At 48.0% G+C, this 24698-nt stretch overlaps 1 protein-coding gene across 1 annotated transcript in view; it reads left to right on the plus strand.

Moving 5' to 3' along the window:
* Window positions 1–20147: 20147 nt before the first annotated feature.
* Stk38l (serine/threonine kinase 38 like) overlaps window positions 20148–24698 on the plus strand; it is a 58670-nt gene continuing 54119 nt past the window's right edge. Inside the window, exon 1 of the mRNA XM_040743618.1 lies at window positions 20148–20168. The gene's annotated coding sequence lies outside the window, so the exon portion shown is untranslated. The remainder of the gene's footprint in view (window positions 20169–24698) is intronic.

Below are 24698 nucleotides of genomic sequence, written 5' to 3' on the forward strand. Positions count from 1 at the left end.
GGGAAGTCTGGAACACAGGGAGCTTTCACCCCAGGGCTCCCGCGAGTTCGCCACCCTGTTTCTGCTCGTCCACAGCTGACGGCTCCTGTAGGGGCAATACTACCAGTGCTCTGGAGAAAAGCTCCCTGGTCTTGCAACAGGGAAATCCAGTCAGTCTCCGTAGACACGGTCAAAAGCAGTGAAGACCAAAGCTGACAGGCTGGCTGTCTCTGTCGTTAGGAAAGTGAGAGATGCCTGGCAGCCGGCTGGGTCTCTGACCCCGTGCTCAGAGCAGGGAGTTGACTGGTTAATTCCAAGTCAGTCAAGTGCATGTAAACGACGTTTAAAAATAGGAAATGCCTAGGCTGGTTTCAAACTTGCTATGTAGTAGGGCAGTGGTTCTCAAGCTTCCTAGTGCTGTGATCCTTTAATACAGTTCCTCACGTTGTGGCAACCCCCGGCCGTAAAATTGTTTTCATTGCTACTTCATAACTGTTCATCTTGCTGTTGCTATGATTCGTAATGTAAATGCCTGATGTGCAGGGATCTGCTAGACTAACCCTGTGACGGGGTCAGTCAACTCCCAAGGGTTGAGAACCATGGCAGTAGAGGATGACCTCAAACCTTCGCCACTGGACCGTCACCTACCAAGACGTCTCACTCTGTCAGCCCACAAGCTGATATTTTTAGACACGCTAACGATATTCCAGCTAAATATCTTCTATGTAAAACAGTTTTCTCGACTGATAAACACCTTAGATTCCACAGTCATATTTTTCCCCCTGTGGCTCTGATAAAACACCCCAACAGAAGCAGTGAAGGGAAAGGTTAATTTGGGCACATGGTTTCAGGGCACAGCCCACCATGACGGTGCACTGGGAATGGCTGTTCACGTTGCTTCCAGAGGAAGGAGAGAGGGATGAACTCTGGGCTCGCCTCACCTCCTCTCTCTTCAGTCCAGGACCCCAGCTCACCGGAGTGTTGATGTCTATCCTTGAGCTGAATCTGCCCTTATTTAACCGAGACACTCCTAGGTGATTCCAGACCCTGTCAGGTTGACCCCAGAGGGCTTTTATCTGGGACGGGTGCAGGGCTGACGAATCCAGTGCCTGGCGGTGGCAGGAAGACACTCAATCGTTAAGTCACACCCGCATCCTTTAAGGTTGGTAAAGACAGCTTTGCCAACTATAGACTGAGTGGTTTTTGCAGCTTCCCCATGCAAACACACCTGGTAAGTGGTGCAGGCTGGTCCCTTTCTCTATAAAGTGAAGCTTGAAAGCCCTAAAAGCATTCCTCTTCACCCCACCCAACACAGACTATCCATGGAGCAGAAACCCTCTTCTTGCAGTGGGGCGAATCCCAACTGGAACACACGTTCTTTCTGATCCAACGAGGAGGCTGCCCTATGAAAGCCAGGCAGCCAGGGGCCCGTGGAGTGATGCCAGGTCTCCCAGGGAACCCCCCCAAAACCAGTCGAACCTGCCCCTCTGTGAGCCATTTCCTGCCTGTGCAAACAGCCTCACCCAAGCCCCGAATCTATCTTGGTTCTGAGACATCCTTTGGGATTCGAGTTCACTGTGTGGCCAGAAGGTCTGGGACAAAAATGTATGACTCCATGGCAGTCCCAGAAAGAGCATGGGTTATTTTAATCTGGTAATAAATAGTCCAGGTCTGTGCCAAGCATGAAACAGTCTATTCTGTCTAAGTGTATGAGCACAGTCTATCCTGTCTAAGTGTGTGAGCACAGTCTATCCTGTCTAAGTGTGTGTGAGCACAGTCTATGCTGTCTAAGTGTGTGTGAACACAGTCTATCCTGTCTAAGTGTGTGTGAGCACAGTCTATCCTGTCTAAGTGTGTGAGCACAGTCTATCCTGTCTAAGTGTGTGAGCACAGTCTATCCTGTCTAAATGTGTGTGAGCACAGTCTATCCTGTCTAAGTGTGTGAGCACAGTCTATCCTGTCTAAGTGTGTGAGCACAGTCTATCCTGTCTAAGTGTGTGAGCACAGTCTATCCTAAGTGTGTGTGAGCACAGTCTATCCTGTCTAAGTGTGTGTGAACACAGTCTATCCTGTCTAAGTGTGTGTGAGCACAGTCTATCCTGTCTAAGTGTGTGTGAACACAGTCTATCCTGTCTAAGTGTGTGTGAACACAGTCTATCCTGTCTAAGTGTGTGTGAACACAGTCTATCCTGTCTAAGTGTGTGTGAGCACAGTCTATCCTGTCTAAGTGTGTGTGAGCACAGTCTATCCTGTCTAAGTGTGTGTGAGCACAGTCTATGCTGTCTAAGTGTGTGTGAGCACAGTCTATCCTGTCTAAGTGTGTGAGCACAGTCTATCCTGTCTAAGTGTGTGTGAGCACAGTCTATCCTGTCTAAGTGTGTGTGAACACAGTCTATCCTGTCTAAGTGTGTGTGAACACAGTCTATCCTGTCTAAGTGTGTGTGAGCACAGTCTATCCTGTCTAAGTGTGTGTGAACACAGTCTATCCTGTCTAAGTGTGTGTGAGCACAGTCTATCCTGTCTAAGTGTGTGTGAACACAGTCTATCCTGTCTAAGTGTGTGTGAGCACAGTCTATCCTGTCTAAGTGTGTGTGAACACAGTCTATGCTGTCTAAGTGTGTGTGAGCAGAGTCTATCCTGTCTAAGTGTGTGTGAACACAGTCTATCCTGTCTAAGTGTGTGTGAGCACAGTCTATCCTGTCTAAGTGTGTGTGAACACAGTGTATCCTGTCTAAGTGTGTGTGAGCACAGTCTATGCTGTCTAAGTGTGTGTGAGCACAGTCTATCCTGTCTAAGTGTGTGTGAACACAGTGTATCCTGTCTAAGTGTGTGTGAGCACAGTCTATGCTGTCTAAGTGTGTGTGAGCACAGTCTATCCTGTCTAAGTGTGTGTGAACACAGTCTATGCTGTCTAAGTGTGTGTGAGCAGAGTCTATCCTGTCTAAGTGTGTGTGAACACAGTCTATCCTGTCTAAGTGTGTGTGAGCACAGTCTATCCTGTCTAAGTGTGTGTGAACACAGTGTATCCTGTCTAAGTGTGTGTGAGCACAGTCTATGCTGTCTAAGTGTGTGTGAGCACAGTCTATCCTGTCTAAGTGTGTGTGAACACAGTCTATCCTGTCTAAGTGTGTGTGAGCACAGTCTATCCTGTCTAAGTGTGTGTGAACACAGTCTATGCTGTCTAAGTGTGTGTGAGCAGAGTCTATCCTGTCTAAGTGTGTGTGAACACAGTCTATCCTGTCTAAGTGTGTGTGAGCACAGTCTATCCTGTCTAAGTGTGTGTGAACACAGTGTATCCTGTCTAAGTGTGTGTGAGCACAGTCTATGCTGTCTAAGTGTGTGTGAGCACAGTCTATCCTGTCTAAGTGTGTGTGAACACAGTCTATCCTGTCTAAGTGTGTGTGAGCACAGTCTATCCTGTCTAAGTGTGTGAGCACAGTCTATCCTGTCTAAGTGTGTGTGAGCACAGTCTATGCTGTCTAAGTGTGTGTGAGCACAGTCTATCCTGTCTAAGTGTGTGTGAACACAGTCTATGCTGTCTAAGTGTGTGTGAGCACAGTCTATCCTGTCTAAGTGTGTGTGAACACAGTCTATCCTGTCTAAGTGTGTGTGAGCACAGTCTATCCTGTCTAAGTGTGTGTGAACACAGTGTATCCTGTCTAAGTGTGTGTGAGCACAGTCTATGCTGTCTAAGTGTGTGTGAGCACAGTCTATCCTGTCTAAGTGTGTGAGCACAGTCTATGCTGTCTAAGTGTGTGTGAACACAGTCTATCCTGTCTAAGTGTGTGAGCACAGTCTATCCTAAGTGTGTGAGCACAGTCTATCCTGTCTAAGTGTGTGTGAACACAGTCTATGCTGTCTAAGTGTGTGTGAGCACAGTCTATCCTGTCTAAGTGTGTGTGAACACAGTCTATCCTGTCTAAGTGTGTGTGAGCACAGTCTATCCTGTCTAAGTGTGTGTGAACACAGTGTATCCTGTCTAAGTGTGTGTGAGCACAGTCTATCCTGTCTAAGTGTGTGTGAGCACAGTCTATCCTGTCTAAGTGTGTGTGAGCACAGTCTATGCTGTCTAAGTGTGTGTGAGCACAGTCTATGCTGTCTAAGTGTGTGTGAACACAGTCTATCCTGTCTAAGTGTGTGTGAGCACAGTCTATCCTGTCTAAGTGTGTGTGAACACAGTCTATCCTGTCTAAGTGTGTGTGAACACAGTCTATCCTGTCTAAGTGTGTGTGAGCACAGTCTATCCTGTCTAAGTGTGTGTGAACACAGTCTATCCTGTCTAAGTGTGTGTGAACACAGTCTATCCTGTCTAAGTGTGTGTGAACACAGTCTATCCTGTCTAAGTGTGTGTGAGCACAGTCTATCCTGTCTAAGTGTGTGAGCACAGTCTATGCTGTCTAAGTGTGTGTGAACACAGTCTATCCTGTCTAAGTGTGTGAGCACAGTCTATCCTGTCTAAGTGTGTGTGAGCACAGTCTATCCTGTCTAAGTGTGTGTGAACACAGTCTATCCTGTCTAAGTGTGTGTGAGCACAGTCTATCCTGTCTAAGTGTGTGAGCACAGTCTATCCTGTCTAAGTGTGTGTGAGCACAGTCTATGCTGTCTAAGTGTGTGTGAGCACAGTCTATGCTGTCTAAGTGTGTGTGAACACAGTCTATCCTGTCTAAGTGTGTGTGAGCACAGTCTATCCTGTCTAAGTGTGTGTGAACACAGTGTATCCTGTCTAAGTGTGTGTGAGCACAGTCTATCCTGTCTAAGTGTGTGTGAGCACAGTCTATCCTGTCTAAGTGTGTGTGAGCACAGTCTATCCTGTCTAAGTGTGTGTGAGCACAGTCTATGCTGTCTAAGTGTGTGTGAGCACAGTCTATCCTGTCTAAGTGTGTGTGAGCACAGTCTACGCTGTCTAAGTGTGTGTGAACACAGTCTATGCTGTCTAAGTGTGTGTGAACACAGTCTATCCTGTCTAAGTGTGTGTGAACACAGTCTATCCTGTCTAAGTGTGTGTGAACACAGTCTATCCTGTCTAAGTGTGTGTGAGCACAGTCTATGCTGTCTAAGTGTGTGTGAACACAGTCTATCCTGTCTAAGTGTGTGTGAACACAGTGTATCCTGTCTAAGTGTGTGTGAGCAGAGTCTATCCTGTCTAAGTGTGTGTGAACACAGTCTATCCTGTCTAAGTGTGTGTGAGCACAGTCTATCCTGTCTAAGTGTGTGAGCACAGTCTATCCTGTCTAAGTGTGTGTGAGCACAGTCTATCCTGTCTAAGTGTGTGAGCACAGTCTATCCTGTCTAAGTGTGTGTGAACACAGTCTATGCTGTCTAAGTGTGTGTGAGCACAGTCTATCCTGTCTAAGTGTGTGTGAACACAGTCTATCCTGTCTAAGTGTGTGTGAGCACAGTCTATCCTGTCTAAGTGTGTGTGAACACAGTCTATCCTGTCTAAGTGTGTGTGAGCACAGTCTATCCTGTCTAAGTGTGTGTGAGCACAGTCTATCCTGTCTAAGTGTGTGTGAGCACAGTCTATGCTGTCTAAGTGTGTGTGAGCACAGTCTATGCTGTCTAAGTGTGTGTGAACACAGTCTATCCTGTCTAAGTGTGTGTGAACACAGTCTATCCTGTCTAAGTGTGTGTGAGCACAGTCTATCCTGTCTAAGTGTGTGTGAACACAGTCTATCCTGTCTAAGTGTGTGTGAACACAGTCTATCCTGTCTAAGTGTGTGTGAGCACAGTCTATCCTGTCTAAGTGTGTGTGAGCACAGTCTATGCTGTCTAAGTGTGTGAGCACAGTCTATCCTGTCTAAGTGTGTGTGAGCACAGTCTATGCTGTCTAAGTGTGTGTGAACACAGTCTATCCTGTCTAAGTGTGTGTGAACACAGTCTATCCTGTCTAAGTGTGTGTGAGCACAGTCTATCCTGTCTAAGTGTGTGTGAACACAGTCTATCCTGTCTAAGTGTGTGTGAACACAGTCTATCCTGTCTAAGTGTGTGTGAGCACAGTCTATCCTGTCTAAGTGTGTGTGAACACAGTCTATCCTGTCTAAGTGTGTGTGAACACAGTCTATCCTGTCTAAGTGTGTGTGAACACAGTCTATCCTGTCTAAGTGTGTGTGAGCACAGTCTATCCTGTCTAAGTGTGTGTGAGCACAGTCTATCCTGTCTAAGTGTGTGTGAGCACAGTCTATCCTGTCTAAGTGTGTGAGCACAGTCTATCCTGTCTAAGTGTGTGTGAACACAGTCTATGCTGTCTAAGTGTGTGTGAGCACAGTCTATCCTGTCTAAGTGTGTGTGAACACAGTCTATCCTGTCTAAGTGTGTGTGAGCACAGTCTATCCTGTCTAAGTGTGTGTGAACACAGTCTATCCTGTCTAAGTGTGTGTGAGCACAGTCTATCCTGTCTAAGTGTGTGTGAGCACAGTCTATCCTGTCTAAGTGTGTGTGAGCACAGTCTATGCTGTCTAAGTGTGTGTGAGCACAGTCTATGCTGTCTAAGTGTGTGTGAACACAGTCTATCCTGTCTAAGTGTGTGTGAACACAGTGTATCCTGTCTAAGTGTGTGTGAGCACAGTCTATCCTGTCTAAGTGTGTGTGAACACAGTCTATCCTGTCTAAGTGTGTGTGAACACAGTCTATCCTGTCTAAGTGTGTGTGAGCACAGTCTATCCTGTCTAAGTGTGTGTGAGCACAGTCTATGCTGTCTAAGTGTGTGAGCACAGTCTATCCTGTCTAAGTGTGTGTGAGCACAGTCTATGCTGTCTAAGTGTGTGTGAACACAGTCTATCCTGTCTAAGTGTGTGTGAACACAGTGTATCCTGTCTAAGTGTGTGTGAGCACAGTCTATCCTGTCTAAGTGTGTGTGAGCACAGTCTATCCTGTCTAAGTGTGTGTGAACACAGTCTATCCTGTCTAAGTGTGTGTGAACACAGTCTATCCTGTCTAAGTGTGTGTGAACACAGTCTATCCTGTCTAAGTGTGTGTGAACACAGTCTATCCTGTCTAAGTGTGTGTGAACACAGTCTATCCTGTCTAAGTGTGTGTGAGCACAGTCTATCCTGTCTAAGTGTGTGTGAGCACAGTCTATCCTGTCTAAGTGTGTGTGAGCACAGTCTATGCTGTCTAAGTGTGTGAGCACAGTCTATCCTGTCTAAGTGTGTGTGAGCACAGTCTATGCTGTCTAAGTGTGTGTGAACACAGTCTATCCTGTCTAAGTGTGTGTGAACACAGTCTATCCTGTCTAAGTGTGTGTGAGCACAGTCTATGCTGTCTAAGTGTGTGTGAACACAGTCTATCCTGTCTAAGTGTGTGTGAACACAGTGTATCCTGTCTAAGTGTGTGTGAGCACAGTCTATGCTGTCTAAGTGTGTGTGAACACAGTCTATCCTGTCTAAGTGTGTGTGAACACAGTCTATCCTGTCTAAGTGTGTGTGAACACAGTCTATCCTGTCTAAGTGTGTGTGAGCACAGTCTATCCTGTCTAAGTGTGTGAGCACAGTCTATCCTGTCTAAGTGTGTGTGAGCACAGTCTATCCTGTCTAAGTGTGTGAGCACAGTCTATCCTGTCTAAGTGTGTGTGAACACAGTCTATGCTGTCTAAGTGTGTGTGAGCACAGTCTATCCTGTCTAAGTGTGTGTGAACACAGTCTATCCTGTCTAAGTGTGTGTGAGCACAGTCTATCCTGTCTAAGTGTGTGTGAACACAGTCTATCCTGTCTAAGTGTGTGTGAGCACAGTCTATCCTGTCTAAGTGTGTGTGAGCACAGTCTATCCTGTCTAAGTGTGTGTGAGCACAGTCTATGCTGTCTAAGTGTGTGTGAGCACAGTCTATGCTGTCTAAGTGTGTGTGAACACAGTCTATCCTGTCTAAGTGTGTGTGAACACAGTGTATCCTGTCTAAGTGTGTGTGAGCACAGTCTATCCTGTCTAAGTGTGTGTGAACACAGTCTATCCTGTCTAAGTGTGTGTGAGCACAGTCTATCCTGTCTAAGTGTGTGTGAGCACAGTCTATCCTGTCTAAGTGTGTGTGAGCACAGTCTATGCTGTCTAAGTGTGTGAGCACAGTCTATCCTGTCTAAGTGTGTGTGAACACAGTCTATCCTGTCTAAGTGTGTGTGAACACAGTCTATCCTGTCTAAGTGTGTGTGAACACAGTCTATCCTGTCTAAGTGTGTGTGAGCACAGTCTATCCTGTCTAAGTGTGTGTGAGCACAGTCTATCCTGTCTAAGTGTGTGTGAGCACAGTCTATCCTGTCTAAGTGTGTGTGAACACAGTCTATCCTGTCTAAGTGTGTGTGAGCACAGTCTATCCTGTCTAAGTGTGTGTGAGCACAGTCTATCCTGTCTAAGTGTGTGTGAACACAGTCTATCCTGTCTAAGTGTGTGTGAACACAGTCTATCCTGTCTAAGTGTGTGTGAGCACAGTCTATCCTGTCTAAGTGTGTGTGAACACAGTCTATCCTGTCTAAGTGTGTGTGAGCACAGTCTATCCTGTCTAAGTGTGTGTGAGCACAGTCTATCCTGTCTAAGTGTGTGTGAGCACAGTCTATCCTGTCTAAGTGTGTGTGAGCACAGTCTATCCTGTCTAAGTGTGTGTGAGCACAGTCTATCCTGTCTAAGTGTGTGTGAGCACAGTCTATCCTGTCTAAGTGTGTGTGAGCACAGTCTATCCTGTCTAAGTGTGTGTGAGCACAGTCTATCCTGTCTAAGTGTGTGTGAGCACAGTCTATGCTGTCTAAGTGTGTGTGAACACAGTCTATCCTGTCTAAGTGTGTGTGAACACAGTCTATCCTGTCTAAGTGTGTGTGAACACAGTCTATCCTGTCTAAGTGTGTGTGAACACAGTCTATCCTGTCTAAGTGTGTGTGAGCACAGTCTATCCTGTCTAAGTGTGTGTGAACACAGTCTATCCTGTCTAAGTGTGTGTGAACACAGTCTATCCTGTCTAAGTGTGTGTGAACACAGTCTATCCTGTCTAAGTGTGTGTGAGCACAGTCTATCCTGTCTAAGTGTGTGTGAGCACAGTCTATCCTGTCTAAGTGTGTGTGAGCACAGTCTATCCTGTCTAAGTGTGTGTGAGCACAGTCTATCCTGTCTAAGTGTGTGTGAGCACAGTCTATCCTGTCTAAGTGTGTGTGAGCACAGTCTATGCTGTCTAAGTGTGTGTGAACACAGTCTATCCTGTCTAAGTGTGTGTGAACACAGTCTATCCTGTCTAAGTGTGTGTGAACACAGTCTATCCTGTCTAAGTGTGTGTGAACACAGTCTATCCTGTCTAAGTGTGTGTGAGCACAGTCTATCCTGTCTAAGTGTGTGTGAGCACAGTCTATCCTGTCTAAGTGTGTGTGAACACAGTCTATCCTGTCTAAGTGTGTGTGAGCACAGTCTATCCTGTCTAAGTGTGTGTGAGCACAGTCTATCCTGTCTAAGTGTGTGTGAACACAGTCTATGCTGTCTAAGTGTGTGTGAGCACAGTCTATCCTGTCTAAGTGTGTGTGAACACAGTCTATCCTGTCTAAGTGTGTGTGAACACAGTCTATGCTGTCTAAGTGTGTGTGAACACAGTCTATCCTGTCTAAGTGTGTGTGAGCACAGTCTATCCTGTCTAAGTGTGTGTGAAATGTGTGAGCACAGTCTATCCTGTCTAAATGTGTGAGCATTTGCCAACTACGATCCAGTATGGAAAAAAAGATTTGGTTAATTGGAACAGGTTTGGAATAAATGAGAGCTGAAGTCATCCTGAGAAAGATGGTGATGAGAAAAAGTGTGGGACAAAAACATTTATGAAGCCAGAACAGTAACAGAAAATTTGGAGAAGAAAACACGTGCTGTTAAGGCAGAGGGTCGCCCTGGGTGAGCTCGCGCTCAGGGACAACGGACCCCTGATATCTGCAGCGGGTTGGTAGTTGGTGGGTGCGGAGTAGAGGGGGGGTCCTCAGCGTGGGAGCTGCTCACTAGCGCTCCGTGCTTCTGCAAGCTGCCCTAATTAACTCATCGGGTCACCGAGCTGGGTGAGCAGAGTCGTCTTTGGTCTGTTGCTGGCGTCCTGTCTCTGCCTCCTCAGGAGGAGTTTACACAATGCTTGCATATCTGAAAATAAACCTTTTCCTAATAGGTAGCAAACCTGGACACAGAATTCTAAGCTGTAACTCACTCCCCTCTGAGTGGTGACAGTCCTGTCCCTGAGGAGGACTCAGGAGCGCCTTTGATGGTGGCACACATGGTCACGCCCACACCTTTGTTTGCGTCCGTCTGTATGTGTGCGCGAGTGTGTGTGTGTGTGTGTGTATGTGTGTGTGTGGACACTTTGTGTGTGCATATTTTGTGTGTGTACATTTTGAGTGTGTGTGTACACTTTGTGTGCACGTATATGTGTACACAATGTGTATGTATACTTTGTGTGTATACACTTAGCGTGTGTACACTGTGTGTTTATCTACACCTTTGTGTGCACGTGTGTGTACACTTTGTGTGTGTGCATGTATATGTACACTGTGTGTGTGTGACACTCTGCATCCAGAAACTTTTTTACAGGCCTGTCTTTGTCTCCAGACTGTATCACTGCTCACAGTGACTCTGAGCACGCTGTTGATCTGTTGACGTGGATTGGTTTCATTTCGTTTTGTTTCTGTGGCGCTGGGGATTAAAGCGGGGGCCTTATGTCCAGTGCAGCTACTGATGCGTGCATTGTGTGTGTGTGTGTGTGTGTGTGTGTGTGTGTGTGTGTGCAATGCTGGTGTATAGAGGCCAGCAGTCAATGCCGAATGTCTTCTTGTGGAATAATATATATATATATATATATATATATTTTTTTTTTTTTGGTTTTTTTCGAGACAGGGTTTCTCTGTGGCTTTGGAGGCTGTCCTGGAACTAGCTCTTATAGACCAGGCTGGTCTCGAACTCACAGAGATCTGCCTGCCTCTGCCTCCCGAGTGCTGGGATTAAAGGCGTGTGCCACCAACGCCCAGCTGTGGAATAATATTTTAACTGGGCAAAGATGAGTTACATTTGTTTACGCTGCACTTGTTTAGCTATGCAAAAACGTGTTGCGTCTGTTTCACCATGCCTGCCTAAGGCACCTGATTGGTCTAATAAAGAGCTGAAAGGTCAATGGCTAGGCAGAGAAAGGATAGACAGAGCTGGTAGGCTTGAGAGAATAAATAGAAGGAGAAATCTAGGCTCAAAAAGAATGAGGGAAGGAGAGAATGAGACCAATGCCCTGGGCAAGAAGCCAGACAGATGCTGGACAGACAGACATGAGAAGCCCTGAAAGCAAGATACACACACACACACACACACACACACACACACACACACACACACACAACAAAAACAAAAATTCCCGAGGCAAAGCTATATGACGAAGAGAAGCAGGTTAATTTAAGTTCAAGGCCGAGCACTAATAGCTAGTAAGTCTCTGTGCCCTGGTCTGGGGCTGCTTTGTGGCCTCTGTTTTTGAGTCAGGGTCTCTTAGTGAACCCAAAGCTCGCTGGTTGGTTAGGTTGGCTAGACAGCAAGCTCCAGTGATGCAGATGCGTTTTACCCCAGCACTGGGGAGGCAGAGACAGTCAGATATTTGAGTTTCAGGCAATCCTGGACTATATAGAGTCCCAGAACACCCAGAGCTACATGGCGAGAATCTGTCTTCAAACAAAACCAAACAAAAGCTGTGCAGTCGGGTCTTTCAAAAGTTGAGAGCGCTGTCTGTCTGGCCCTGAGCAAGCACCTCATTCTCTCCTTCCCTCATTCTTCTTTCTCTAGATTTCTCCTCCTATTCATTCTCTCTGCCTGCCAGCCCCACCTATCCTTTCCCTGCCTAGCCGTTGGCCGTTGATCTCTTTACGAGATCAGTCAGGTGCCTTAGGCAGGCAAGGTGAAACAAGGGCAACAGGTCTTTGCATAATTAAACAAATGCAACATAAACAAATGTAACATACCTTTACACAGTTAGAGTAACATTCCACAGCACAAGCAAATGTAACACATCTTTCCCTAGTTAATTATTGCACAGAAGGCTGCCCTTCCAGAAGACCCAGGTTCAGATCTCAGCACCTTCGTGGTGGCTCACAACTGCCTTTAACTTCATTTGCAGGGGCATCTGGCGCCCTCTTCTGGCTTCCATGGGCACTGCATATACATGGTGCACATAAACTCACTCAGGTTCACACACATACACATTAACTTTTTAAAAATCCTAAAAATAAAATCAAAGACTTCACTGACAGATACTAAAGCTTTTTTCAGGGCAAAATTGGTGATAGTTGAGGTAGACTCAATGAGTACTGTTTATATTTATATTTAAACACTGGTGTAGGGCAGTTCACACTGACATCAGAGTGTTTGTTTAGTCACCTAAAACCTTTAGTGGCTGCCTATTGCTGGTACGTGTAGCTGAACTTTGACCTTCTCCAGAGGCCCTGTGGGGTCTAACCAAGAAGGAGAAACAGGAGGAAGAAGAGTTATTTTCAACTTGAAAGCCTTGTTTGGATTAGTTTGTCCAGAAAACCAAGTCAGCATAAAATGCAGAAGGCTACCCTTTGGAGGCAACTGTAGGAGAAACTGTGTGTGTGTGTGTGTGTGTGTGTGTGTGTGTGTGTGTGTGTGTGTGTGTGTGTATGTGTGTGTATCCTAGAACTGTCTGTGTAGACCAGGATGATCTTGAACTCACAGAGATCTGCCTGCCTCCCTAGTGTTGCGATTAAAGGTGTGTGCACCAGTACTCCTGGTTTAGCTTAAACTCTAATGATAGTTTCACTTGAAGTTTTGTTTTTCAAGATGGAATTGAAAGACTAGACGCTAGGCAGACTTCCTGGCAGGCAGACAGTAAGAGGAGGGGCTAAGTCTAGGTAATGTAGGTGGCAAATTTCCAAGGTGGCTCATTTCCTCTTCACCCTCCTGACTTGCCACCAGCAGGCCACCTGCTCATGTGCTTCATCAACAACTCCAAGGCCAGAGCAGGTTGTCACACAGCAGTTGTGGATCAATCCACCACCTGTCTTCAAACAGACCAGCCCTAAAACAGGGGAGGAAAATGCTTCAGAGGCTTAAGACCCCACCCCCAAGAAGAGGCAAATTTCAGCAGTTCCCCGCCCCACCCTGCCCCACTCCCCCACCCCACCTTTGCAGAGGGTCTTTTTCTCTCTATGCCTGCTGCATGTGTCTGTTTCCTCACCCTCCAAAAACACCTTTCTTCAGCTGCCCATTCTGTCTTGAGATTTCTCTGTTGCTACCTGCTGTGCTTCCGATTTTTCCTGCCTTTTAACTCTTTAACTGGCAGAGAAGATTAATCCCTTTCAAGACCCCTAGATTGCATCAGAATCCTTCTGCCAAAAAAAGCAAAAACAGCTTTCTTTAATGCTTACACGCAAATACTTGTCCTTCCTTATTGTAGGGAGAGGTCTCACTTGGACCTGCAGCACTGACCACGCCCTTCTGGGCGTAGTCACAGGTACAAGAGAGAAATCCAGGATAATAGAGGCAACATGAGGGGACCCCACTGACTGTCTTGGATTCCAGTCGAGGTTCCGAGACCACAGGGCGCTGACCCCGGTTCTCGGCTTCTCATTTAAGCTACTTCTCTGCATCTGAATAAACATCCAACTCCCTTTCGCCGGCATCCTTGGAGTGACTCGTTCCCATTCTCATTGTTGGATTCTCCACCTCTACACAGTAAGCCCGATGAGGTCAAAGTGAAAAGGAATAACAACAGGTTTGTCTGAGTAAAGCAACACCGGGGCAGGTTCTCCAGTCCCATGGTTGAAGGCAGAGAAGTCCCACCGCTGAGCTGAAGCAGGGAGACTTCAGAGGTTGTCAGCGCAGGGGTGACGACGTGTCTGTCCACAGGCTGGGTTTGTGCCAAGTGTGGTCAAGAGCTGAACACCTTCGGTGGGGACTTGGTTGCTGGTGGCAACAGGGGAGGAAGTTGCAGTGGTCGCCAAGGATGTGCAGCTGGGCTTTTTGGCGCCTCTTCTTTTGTTGGAGACTCTCTGAGTGGTGGGGTTTGGAGGGAGAGGCAGAAATGGGGGCTTTCTGGATCACGCAGGAGTGAGTTGCAGGTTCCGACCAAATGCTTCCAATATTTAATCGAGCCCTCCCCCACCCTCCATAACGATTATCCTCCCATAATGAGCACCTTCTGCATGTTCCCATGTGGGTGAACGCCTTATGGCTTAGAGAGTAGAAGAACCACACCTGTGTTAGTGGCTTTCACTGCTGTGTAGAATATCTGTCGGAGGGAGGAGGAAGGGCTTATGGGTCATGGAGAAAGTGTAGCCTGACAAGTTGGGGGAGGATTACAGAATGCATGGAGGCAGGAGGGTGATCTTGGCGGACAGCTTGGGCAATAAGCAGAGGTGGGTAGAAATTTCAAAGACTCATGTCCCCAGCTAAGGGACCCCGTCCTAAAGATTCCTCAGACTCCCCAGACAGCACCGCCAGCTCAGGGCTGAGGCTCATGTCTATCCTGCCCTCTGCCTCTAAGCAAAGATGCTGGAAAAACACTTCTGTTAGGTGTCCCCACACGGGACTTTCTCTTGAGGCCCAGGAGGCATCTGGGCTACTCCTGGGGTGTCAGTCAGAGACATTTAACTTCCTGCATGTGGGGTCAGGCTTGGTATCCGCAACCTTTACTTGATGAGCCATCTTGCCAGCCCCCCCAAGACGTTGTCCATCTGTGGTGATATATTATTTATGATTTTTTGAAGCTTGACTGAGGGTTCACAAAAGCAAAGTCAGCCTCAAGCTGTAGAGGTCAGGCAGTGGTGACACACACCTTTAATCCTAGGATTCAGGATTAAGAGGCAGAGGGATCTCTGAGAGTCCAAGGCCACCCAGGTCTACACAAGGGTGAATCGGTCTAAAAGAGAATTACAACTCACACCTTTAAACCCCGGCCTTAGAGGGGTATAAAAGACAGGAGCAAGGATTCAGCGTGAGACATTCGTTCTCCAGCCACACTGAGGAGAGGCAGCAGTTTGAGACTCGGTGAAGAGCTCATGCGTGGATCAGCCCTTTCAGCCTGAGCTAGAGGTGAGGGCTAGTGGCCAGCTGCTTTGCTTTTCTTATCTTCAGCTTGAAGCCTGAACCCTGGTATCAGAGTCTGAGTCTTTTATTATCCCTGCTGCCTCCATCTATCTTCATTCTACAGTCCCAAGAGTTTGATCAACTAGACAAGCAGTAAACACAGCCAAAGGGGTCAGGTCGTGCTTAGAGCCACTGAGTAGGATGGCTATAAGAACAGGAAAGAAGCCCCACCCACCTCTAGAGAGCTGATTTTAACGTTTCAGATAGCCTGAGGCTGAGTCACAGTCACTTACAAAAGTCAACTACTTTACACATTCTGTATTCATTTAGCATGACTTGGAGAAGAGGAAAAGAGCAAAGGAAATACGTAAAACCCATTGTTGAGGATGTTGCGGTGTGGGTTCACATAGGTCCATTGAAAGAAAACTCAGAGACACTTCTAAGAATGAACTTAGCCTCTCATGGCTACAGGAGCCCCTGTCTCGATGGACTGAAGCTCTTCCCCTACGCCCGGGGCATTCTTATTTTTCTCTGTACTTATACTTTAGTCAGTTGGTTACCATATGCTCAGAACAACTTGAACGAGGCTTCCAAAAATACAAATGCCAAGTGCAAAGTCTCCAGGTTTCCCAAACCAAGTTCTGCATAGGCTTTTGTGTCCCTCGGAAAACTCCCAAGCGAGGTTCACATAGGGGTGTGAAAGGTATCTGCTCGACCAAAGAAGGACTAGGCTAGTTGCTAGCTCTGAGGGGGGGGCCTAGACCAGGTGTGGTCCATTGTGGAAGGGCGTTTAGGGTTGCTTGCTATCACTGTGGCGCCAGGCCAGCAGGATACTGCTACAATCCATATTAAACTACCAGAAAATAAGGTTAGCCATGGCCACAACATATTATTTCTCACCTGGGGTTCTTAACCGAGATAGAATTTAAAATAATTTATTGTCTTACGGAGTAGCTCATGGCTTTAATCCCAGCACTTGGGAAACAGAGACAGGCAGATCTCTGTGTTTAAGGCCTGCCTGGTCTACAGAGTGAGTTCCAGCACTACCCGGGCTTCACAGAGAAACCCTGTCTCAAAAAAACAAAAACGAAACAATTTATTACTTCGCAGCTGTGTAGACTAGGACCTGGCATGGCTCAGCTGGCTGTCCTGCAACTGACTATGTAGACCAGGCTTGCCTTGAACTCACAGAGATCTGTCTGTCTCTGCCTCCCAAGCACTGGGACTAAAGGTGTGGCCACCAAAGCCAGGCTCTTGGTGGCTTCTAACTGGGCCATCTTTCTTGGTTCTTGGGGCTGTGACCCTCACTACACTGTAGGTCACAGTTGAGCAGCCAGTTTCTACCGAAGTGAGTGTCAACAAGGGATAATGACCGGAACGAAGTCTAGAGTCCTTTGTTACCCAAACATGGAAGTAACAAACCGTCACTCCCTGTTTTAGAACCGTTTGACAAGGTCCAGCCCACACTCAAGAAAAGGAAATTACACAACGCAAGAGAAATCATAAGGTAAGAACAATGGGGCATCATCTTAAGCGCTACCTACCTTATAGCAACGTCACAAATTTGCTTTTGTTAGCATTTTGATAGCGTATGCTGGCATAATTAAGTTTCTTTATAGATACTTTCCTTTTCCCTTCCTTCCTTCCTTCCTTCCTTCCTTCCTTCCTTCCTTTCTTTCTTTCTTTCTTTCTTTCTTTCTTTCTTTCTTTCTTCTTTCTTCCTTTCTCTCTCTTACTTTCTTCCTCTCTTTTTAGTTGTTTGTTTTCAAGACAGGTTCCTGGCTGTCCTGGAACTCTCTCTGTAGACCAGGATGGCTTCACACTCACAGTGACCCGCTGCCTCTGCCCCCTGAGTGCTGGGACCAAAGGCGTGCGCCACCACTGCCCAGCTTAGATACTTTTCTGAAGAGCATGTCGGAATATTACTTTGAACGGTGATCTATAGTATTCACCAAACCTTCGGAAGGTGCATATCTCAGTGCAGATGATGTCAATGGTTTCCTAAGGGAAGCTGTTTAGAACGGTCTCAGGCTACCCAGGGGCTAAACTTACCGCTCACGTCAAACACTCTAGAGTAGTTCACATCACCAGAGTGCTGAGAAAACTGCACACAACACACACATTTGGAAACTCAAATTCCCCGTCAAGCAAACCATGAAATGTTCTTGATCCTGCACACTTGAGTTGGTATGCATATGCATGCAGTATAAGGAGTGGAGTGTACAAGCCTCTGCCAAGTCTATGTGATCACAGTTAAACCCACCGTTTGCATATGACGGCTGTCACATGTGACTATTGACGATGTAACTGGAACCAGTTTCCTCATAAGTACACGGAATACCAAACTAAGTCTTTCCCTAAGCTGTGTATGAGAAAGCACAAAATGTCAGTTGGGGGAGGGAATAATGAAACAATGCTATGATTTTTCCCCCCTTAGGGCTTTGCACGTGTCAGCAACTCCTGGCAAACTTAGAGATACTAGTATTTGTGTGCATCTATTTGTGTGGACTTTCCGTGTGTGCACATGTAGATGTACGTACACATTCATATGCAGAAGCAGCTCCCTCTAAAACTCTCCACCTCAAAAAAAAAGCACATTTATTATATGTGTGGTGTGTGGCTGTGTACACATGAGCGCAGCTGCCCGTGGAGGCAGGAAGGGGGCATCAGACACCCTGGAGCCTGACATACAATCATAGGGCCGGGAAGAGAACTTTCCCCTGCCAGGGCAGTCATCACCCTTAACCACTGAGCCACACTCCCAGACCAACGGGGAGATCTGTTTTGTTTCAGTTCTGATACAGAGGCCCGAACTCAGGGCCTTGTACACATTAGGCAAATGCTCTACCCCTGGGCTATCCCCTGTTCTGTCCGCCTTGTTTTTTCTTTTTTAATGATTTATTTTTATTTTAAGTGCATTGGTGTTTTGCCTGCATGTATGTCTGTGTGAGGGTGTCAGATCTTGGAGTTAGGGACAGTTGTGAGCTGCCGTGTGGGTGCTGGGAATTGAACCCAGGTCCATTGGAAAAACAGTCTGGGCTCTTAACCACTGAGCCATCGCCCCAGCCCCCTCACCTTAGTTTTTGAGACAGGCTGTTTCAGTGAACCTTGAGCTCTTGGATTGGCTAAGCTAGCTGGGCAGCATGTTCTAGAACTCTGCCTATTCCCGCCCCTACCGCTCTAGGGCTAGGGTTACAGATATATATATATATATATATATGTATATATATATATTTTTTTTTAGATGGGTACTAACTAGGGATCCAAATTTTCAGGTCTTCATCTTGTGAGGCAAGCCCTTTACAGAGTGAACCATCTGCTTGGCCCTCAATCGCTTTATATTTCGAAGTTTAGATATTTTATTTTTATGCATGCATGTGTCTCTCTCCTCGAGTGCTTGTGCACGTGTTTGTAGGTGCCCAGAGTGGTTGCAAAAGGCTTCTGACCCCCTGAGCTGGAGTCACAGTGGGAGCCACCTGCCTGGGGACGCTGGGAACCTAATTCTGGTCTTCTGCAGGAGCCAGCAAGAGTTTTAACAGTGTAAAAGCCAAGTGTTTCATAAAACTCCGATGCTTGCACCAAAGAACGAATTTGTCAGCAGCGTGATCCACAGCGATTCTATTTGTCCCGTCCAAAGGCTGGCTCTATCCTAAAAAGCTAAACTGTGTCACCTCCCAAAACACTCCCCTGCGTCATCCTGTGGGAAAGTGATTTTCCAAATACAACAGCCTCTTCTCCATAGACGTACTTCCCCCCAGTCCCAGCTACCCACAGTCAACCACATTCTAAAAAAATGAAGTGGGCCGGGCGTTGGTGGCGCACGCCTTTAATCCCAGCACTCGGGAGGCAGAGGCAGGCGGATCTCTGTGAGTTCGAGGCCAGCCTGGTCTACAGAGCGAGTTCCAGGACAGCCTCCAAAGCCACAGAGAAACCCTGTCTCGAAAAACCAAAAAAAAAAAAAAAAAAAAAAAGAAGTGGAAAATTCCAGAAATAAGTGAATTGTGAGTTTTAAATTGAATGCCCTTCCCAGTAGCCACAGGGAGTCTTTCACGGACTCCCCCCCGCCCCCCGCTGTGTTACACCCAGGAAGCGAGCAGCTGAGTGTCAGTGGGGCTTGTGCTGAGCTCCTGGTCCACTGTGGGCGGTGCTGCCAGCTACCAAGCATGTACTAGTGCTCCGGTACGTTTTCTTCATCCCAGGCCCAGTGCCGGAGCAGCTGGCCGTCTAGAAGTGTGAAAGACAAGCCACAGCCTGCTTTTGTTGTCGTTAAGACACTGGGTCTCATTCCGCAGCCCCGGCGGGGCCCGAACCCACTATGTAGTCCAGGCTGGTCTCAAACTTGCAGCTGCTCCTGCCTCAGCCTCCCGAGGGCATGCCCCACTGTACCCAGCTTCAGAGTATGTTTTTTTTTTTCCAACTGAACATTGTTTTAAAGAAGGTGCGGGACCAGATGACGTTGCTGAAACGTTCGTTTATTGTTATCTCTTACTATGCAGGATGCACACGCTAACCACAGGTGTTTGTAGGACACTCAGTGTCCGGCTCTGTGCTCACTTTCAGGATGCACACGCTAATCACAGGCGTGTGTAGGACACTCAGTGTTCTGCTATGTGCTCTCAGGATGCACACGCTAACCACAGGCGTGTGTAGGACACTCAGTGTGGGCTCTGTGCTCACTTTCAGGGTGCACACGCTAACCGCAGGTGTGTGCTGCCTTCCGGGTCCGGCCATCTCCATCTCCGCGGAGGACGGTGAGGACGCCCGCCTCACACCACGCCGCTCCGCTCCCGGGCTACGGCAGAACCAGTTCTAACCAGAAAGGGCCACGGGGCAAGGATGCGGGACAGCTGAGAAGCGGCCCGAGTGACAAGCCGGACCCGAGGCGGCTGGACCAGCCACGACTTCCGCCGGCGGAGGTGGGCGGGGCAGGACTGGCGTTGACGCCAGAAGACCACTTCCGCCCGGCGCGCAGGACCTCAGGCCCGACTCCCTTCCAAAGCCCAGGAGGCCAGCCTCGCGAGATTCCGGGGCGGCCGCCTTTGGCCCCGCCTCCCAGGGGCGGAGGCTTCCCGGGGGCGGGGCTTAGCTCGGGAGACGCGCGCCGCGGGCTGCTCTGGCCGAGGGTGCTGAGCGGCAGCAGCGGCGGTGGCGGTGGCGGTGGCGGGCGAGCGGGGCGGGTGAGTGCGAGCGCGGCTGCGGGCGCGGGTGCGGGGCAGGCCGCGCGGCGGGAGCCGCGCTCGCGGTGTGGAGGCGCGGAGGGCTCTGGCGGCTCTGCCCAGCAGGCCCCGGGCCCTGCTGTCCCCGGCGGAGCGGAGAGAACCGCGGCGGTGCGCGGCGTCCCCAGCGCCTGTCAGTCAGCGGGGCCGCAGCGTGCGCACCCGGAGCGGAGCCGCCAGCCCCGCGCTCGCCCCTGCCCTCCTCCCCCCTCTTCTCCGGGTCCACCTTCCCGTGCGCTCCCGATGCACAGAGTTGCCGGTGCACGGTGACAGCGAGCGAGCCGTCCCCAAGCCGCTGGCCTGCCGGTCCTCGGGGCTTCTCTGCGGTCCGGGGGTCGCTCTGCTCCTCGGACGTTCCCCCCCCCAAGTTTGCTGGACGCGGAGAGAGAGAGGCGAGGTGGGGCGGGTGCACCAGGGCGCTGCCGCCGCCGCCCCTGGGGACCCGGGCTGCGCCGACGCGCGCTCCGGCTGCTGCTCCGGGGCAGCCGCTCGTGGAAATGACCCTGGTGCGCCCCGCGACCGCCCGCCGGGAAGGAAGCCGGGCGTGCGAAGCTAAGTGGTCTTGAGGTGGCGATCGACGAGGGGAGAGCTCGCCCTTGTTGGGCAGTGGTGGCTTAAGCCGGTCAGGTGTCCCTGCGAAGTCGAGGTCTGCAGCTCTTTTTAGCCTTGCTGTTTGCATCTCAAGTTGTCTCGATCTCTGCACACACACACACGCACACACACACGCACACACACACACACTTTTTCTTTATGCCCTAGGACATACAAAAAACAATTAAGGCTATTATACTTTCTCCTCCCGTGGCCAAGAGGCGTCGTGTCTGAGTTAGCTGCTCCTGTGTGCCGTATCTGGGGAGGGGGATTAGTTCCAGATGGGGAAAATTGTGATAGTTACTGCGTAAGTTCATAAGAGAACTTTTATTTGGAATACCCCGATCCCAGCAGAAGTACAGTGGGTGAAAGGTTTGGGGTGTGACCTCACCCCGCTGGGCGTTCTTCTCTTGTTAGAGGACTGGGTAGGTTTCTCGTTCCTCGCGATGTGCTTAGACTGAGAAGCACGCTGTATGTAGGTTTTTTTTTTTTTTTTTTTTTGTGCTCTTTTTGAAAGGCCTTGCTGTTAAGGAATGAAACAAGTTAGACTGGGAAAAAAAGCCGCGAGCCCCGGCGTTTATTTTTGGGAGTTTGCTGGAAAATAAGTCAAAGAAGGGAAACTACGATTGTGCAAATAAATTGTGTCCTCGGCAGGTGTTTTTTAATTATTGAAAGAAAAATTTTAAGTTTAAATATATTTTGATCGTGTTCTTCCCCTTCCCCAAGCCCTTCCAGATCCTCTCCTCCCCCCTACTCATGCGACTTTAAGTTTGTTCTCAAAAGGAAAAGAAAAAACCTGCAGGTTTTTTAATGCTAGATTTTAATTTCAAAATGTAGAACATTAAGAACAAAGGAAAACATTTTATAGAAAAGGAGAAAGCATTAGTCTCAGTTTGGCCATTTTCCTTTAGAAAAGGTCTGCTCCCTGGAATACCAGAAGCCTCAAATACCAGAAGCATCCTGTTGTAGGGTTGGGAACCGACCTCCAGCCAGGAGGATTTACAACCCCCTGTAATGTTAAATGAGTTTGTTTTCCATAAGCAAATTCAGGGCCAGTTAAGCAAGCACATTGCTGCTTGAGAATCCTAGCATTACAGTCCAATCAACAGATGGGCAAGTTATGACTGGGTTAGATTTGACATAGGAGGAAGCCTGCCCCTGAAGTTTTATGAAGAGCACCATGGGCCGTTTCAGTGAGATGACAAGACAAGCTTAAAGTAGAAGGATCTTATGACCCAAACTAAAAACAAAACAAAACAAATCCCAAATGTCTGATTTTCTTCCTTGTTCCTCCACCAGTTTTTGTTCAAATCTCAAGGGAATGCTCAGGGAAGCATGAGTAGTGTTTTCACACACTGGTTACATACATGGGGCTGTCCAGGGAAAGGATATTACTGTTCACAAGCTTTGGAATAAGGCAATGAGAGGAGAGGAGAGGAGAGGAGAGTTGGTTGCCTGTTATATATACACAGATGCTGCTGCCTGTCCTGAGGCCGGCCCGAGTCTCCTGGAGAGAAATATGACCCATCTCCAGTAACCAGAATATAAAATTCATGCCGAAGCCAAGGAAGGTGGGATTCAGCCTTACCAGACAACAAGGGTTTAGGGAGGGAAAGGCATTTCTGAAGGTGTGACCGGATGATCATCCATCCGAGGGTGAGACTCTTAAGTAAGAGGGCACTTTTTATGCAGGACTCCTTGCTGCCAGACCCTTTGTTTTCCTTCAGGAGTGTTTCTGTCTCCCCTCCACCCCCTGCTGATGGGATCAATGAGATGCCCAGGTCAGGTAGACAGGAAGTGGTAGAGCACCTTGGCCTGGACACCTGCCTTTCCCCTCTGAACCTGTTTTCTGTCCTTCAGGAAGGTCTTGCTCAGGTCTCTAGTTGCAAAGAGTGGATTTTAGAAAATGCATCTAGCTGGGTGGTGGTGGCTCATGTCTTTAATCCCAGCACTCGGGAGGCAGAGGCAGGCGGATCTCTGTGAGTTCGAGGCCAGGCTGGACCAACAGCCTCCAAAACAATAGAGAAATCCTGTCTCGTAAAACAAACAAAAAAAACAAAAAACAACAACAAAAAAAGAAAATGCATCTAAATTTTGAGATTGGTTTTCTGACGAACTAGGCAAATGAGTTGTGTTCGTTGTTTTTTGTTTTGTTTGTTTTTTGAGACAGGGTCTCTCTGTGTAGCTGTGTAGTTCCAGGCTGTGCTGCAACTCACTGCTTAGACCATGCTGGCTGTAACGCACAGAGATCCACTTTCCTGTCTCCCGGGGCTAGGATTAAAGGCGTGTGCCACTGCACGGGTGAGTTATTTTTGATGTGTAAGATACTTTAGTCCACGTTTGAAAATTGCTTTTGGTGCTCATTAGTTGTAAGCACTGAGTGAGACCTTTGGTAATTTTGAGTTACTGCCTGTCAGCACCATGTGGGTTGGGAATGAGAAATTAGAAGAGCACTAACCCTTCCCCACTGCACTATTTCAATTGTCCGTGTAGTTTGTCTTGTGTTTTTAAAGTTTACTTGGCATTAAATATTGTTTGGATTGAGTTATGAAGCTGGGATTGAGTTGATGATGTCAGTCTCATCATCCCTTTCGGGTTTTTATTTCCACAGATAGCTGCTCTGATAATGTCTGGAATAAGGTTTTGAGTTCAGTTTTGTGCATGTGTAAAATGAGGGAAGTTCTGCCACAGGTACTCAAATGTTTGGGTGTCATCCGAGATCTCTGGGACTGTGAAGTCTCAGGTGTTTATGGCAGGCCCTGTGCTTCATACAGGTGTGCTAGAAAAATAAACGGGTGTTGGAAGAGCGGCATGTCTGGTTTTATTTATGAACTTCCAGGCTTAATGTTTGTTGCTGCTTAGCTGGGAATGGAACCGCAGTTAAACTTAACTGGCGTATCTGAGTGAGCAATGGTGGGCGCTGTCTGAGTTACCCAAACGTCTGGTGAGGTGCAGGCCCTTCATCCTTGTGCAGGTCGTCTCTGTTTGTTACAGAGAGGTCCAGGGGCCAGTCCATGGTCCAGTGTGCTGTTCTCTGAGTGGGATAGGTTCTGGGAGCCCCCTCTCCAAGCCAGCAATGTGTGGCTCACATGCTTAAGTTGGGGACAGGAGTAGAGCTGTCAAAATTGAAGCCCATGGCCAGGCATTGGTGGCACACACCTTTAATCCCAGCACTGGGAGGCAGAGGCAGGTGGATCTCTGTGAGTTCGTGGCCAGCCTGGTCTACCGAGCTAATTCCAGGACAGCCTCCAAAACAATATAGAGAAACCCTGCCTCGAAAAAACAAACAACAACAAAAAAATTGAAGCCCATGAAATAGTACAAAGATAGCAGAAATGAGTTGTTAGCACAGCTTAAACCACGGTTTCCGTTTGCCATCCTGTTGGCTCGTACCAATTCCACGTGTGCAGTGTTTCCATAACCTCAGGTCTCTGATCACACGTGTGCAGCTCTTTGTACCTTTGACAGCATTTTCCGGATCTTCAGCCCAAAACTTCGTAGAGATGCTTTTAAGCCTGCTTCAATGGTGTAAAGGGTTACAGGTTTGGTTTTGATCGGCTCTTCCATTAAAGGGAAAGCAAGCGCCCTTCTGGGGGAAAGGGAAGTTTGGAAAATGCCTTTTCCCACTTGAAAAGCAGAGGCATGATGCCTCCCTCCTAAATGTTCTCCTCGCAGGTCTGAGGGAAAACCTTGGCAATTATGGGCCGTGTGGTGTTCTGACCACACACGCTCCTGTTGTGTGACTCCCAGCAGAACTCAAGTCTTGCCTGTGGGAACTTGAACCTGTTGAAGCTTAGTTTACATTTTATGTACATCGTGCAAAATGAGAGCTTTCATTGTGCCCTTTTCATAATACATACAAAGTTTGACCACCTTGACCCTCCTATCCCTGCTGTCCCT

The sequence above is a fragment of the Mesocricetus auratus genome, unplaced genomic scaffold, assembly GCF_017639785.1.
Source record: "Mesocricetus auratus isolate SY011 unplaced genomic scaffold, BCM_Maur_2.0 Super-Scaffold_100001, whole genome shotgun sequence".
NCBI classification, from domain to species: domain Eukaryota; kingdom Metazoa; phylum Chordata; class Mammalia; order Rodentia; family Cricetidae; genus Mesocricetus; species Mesocricetus auratus.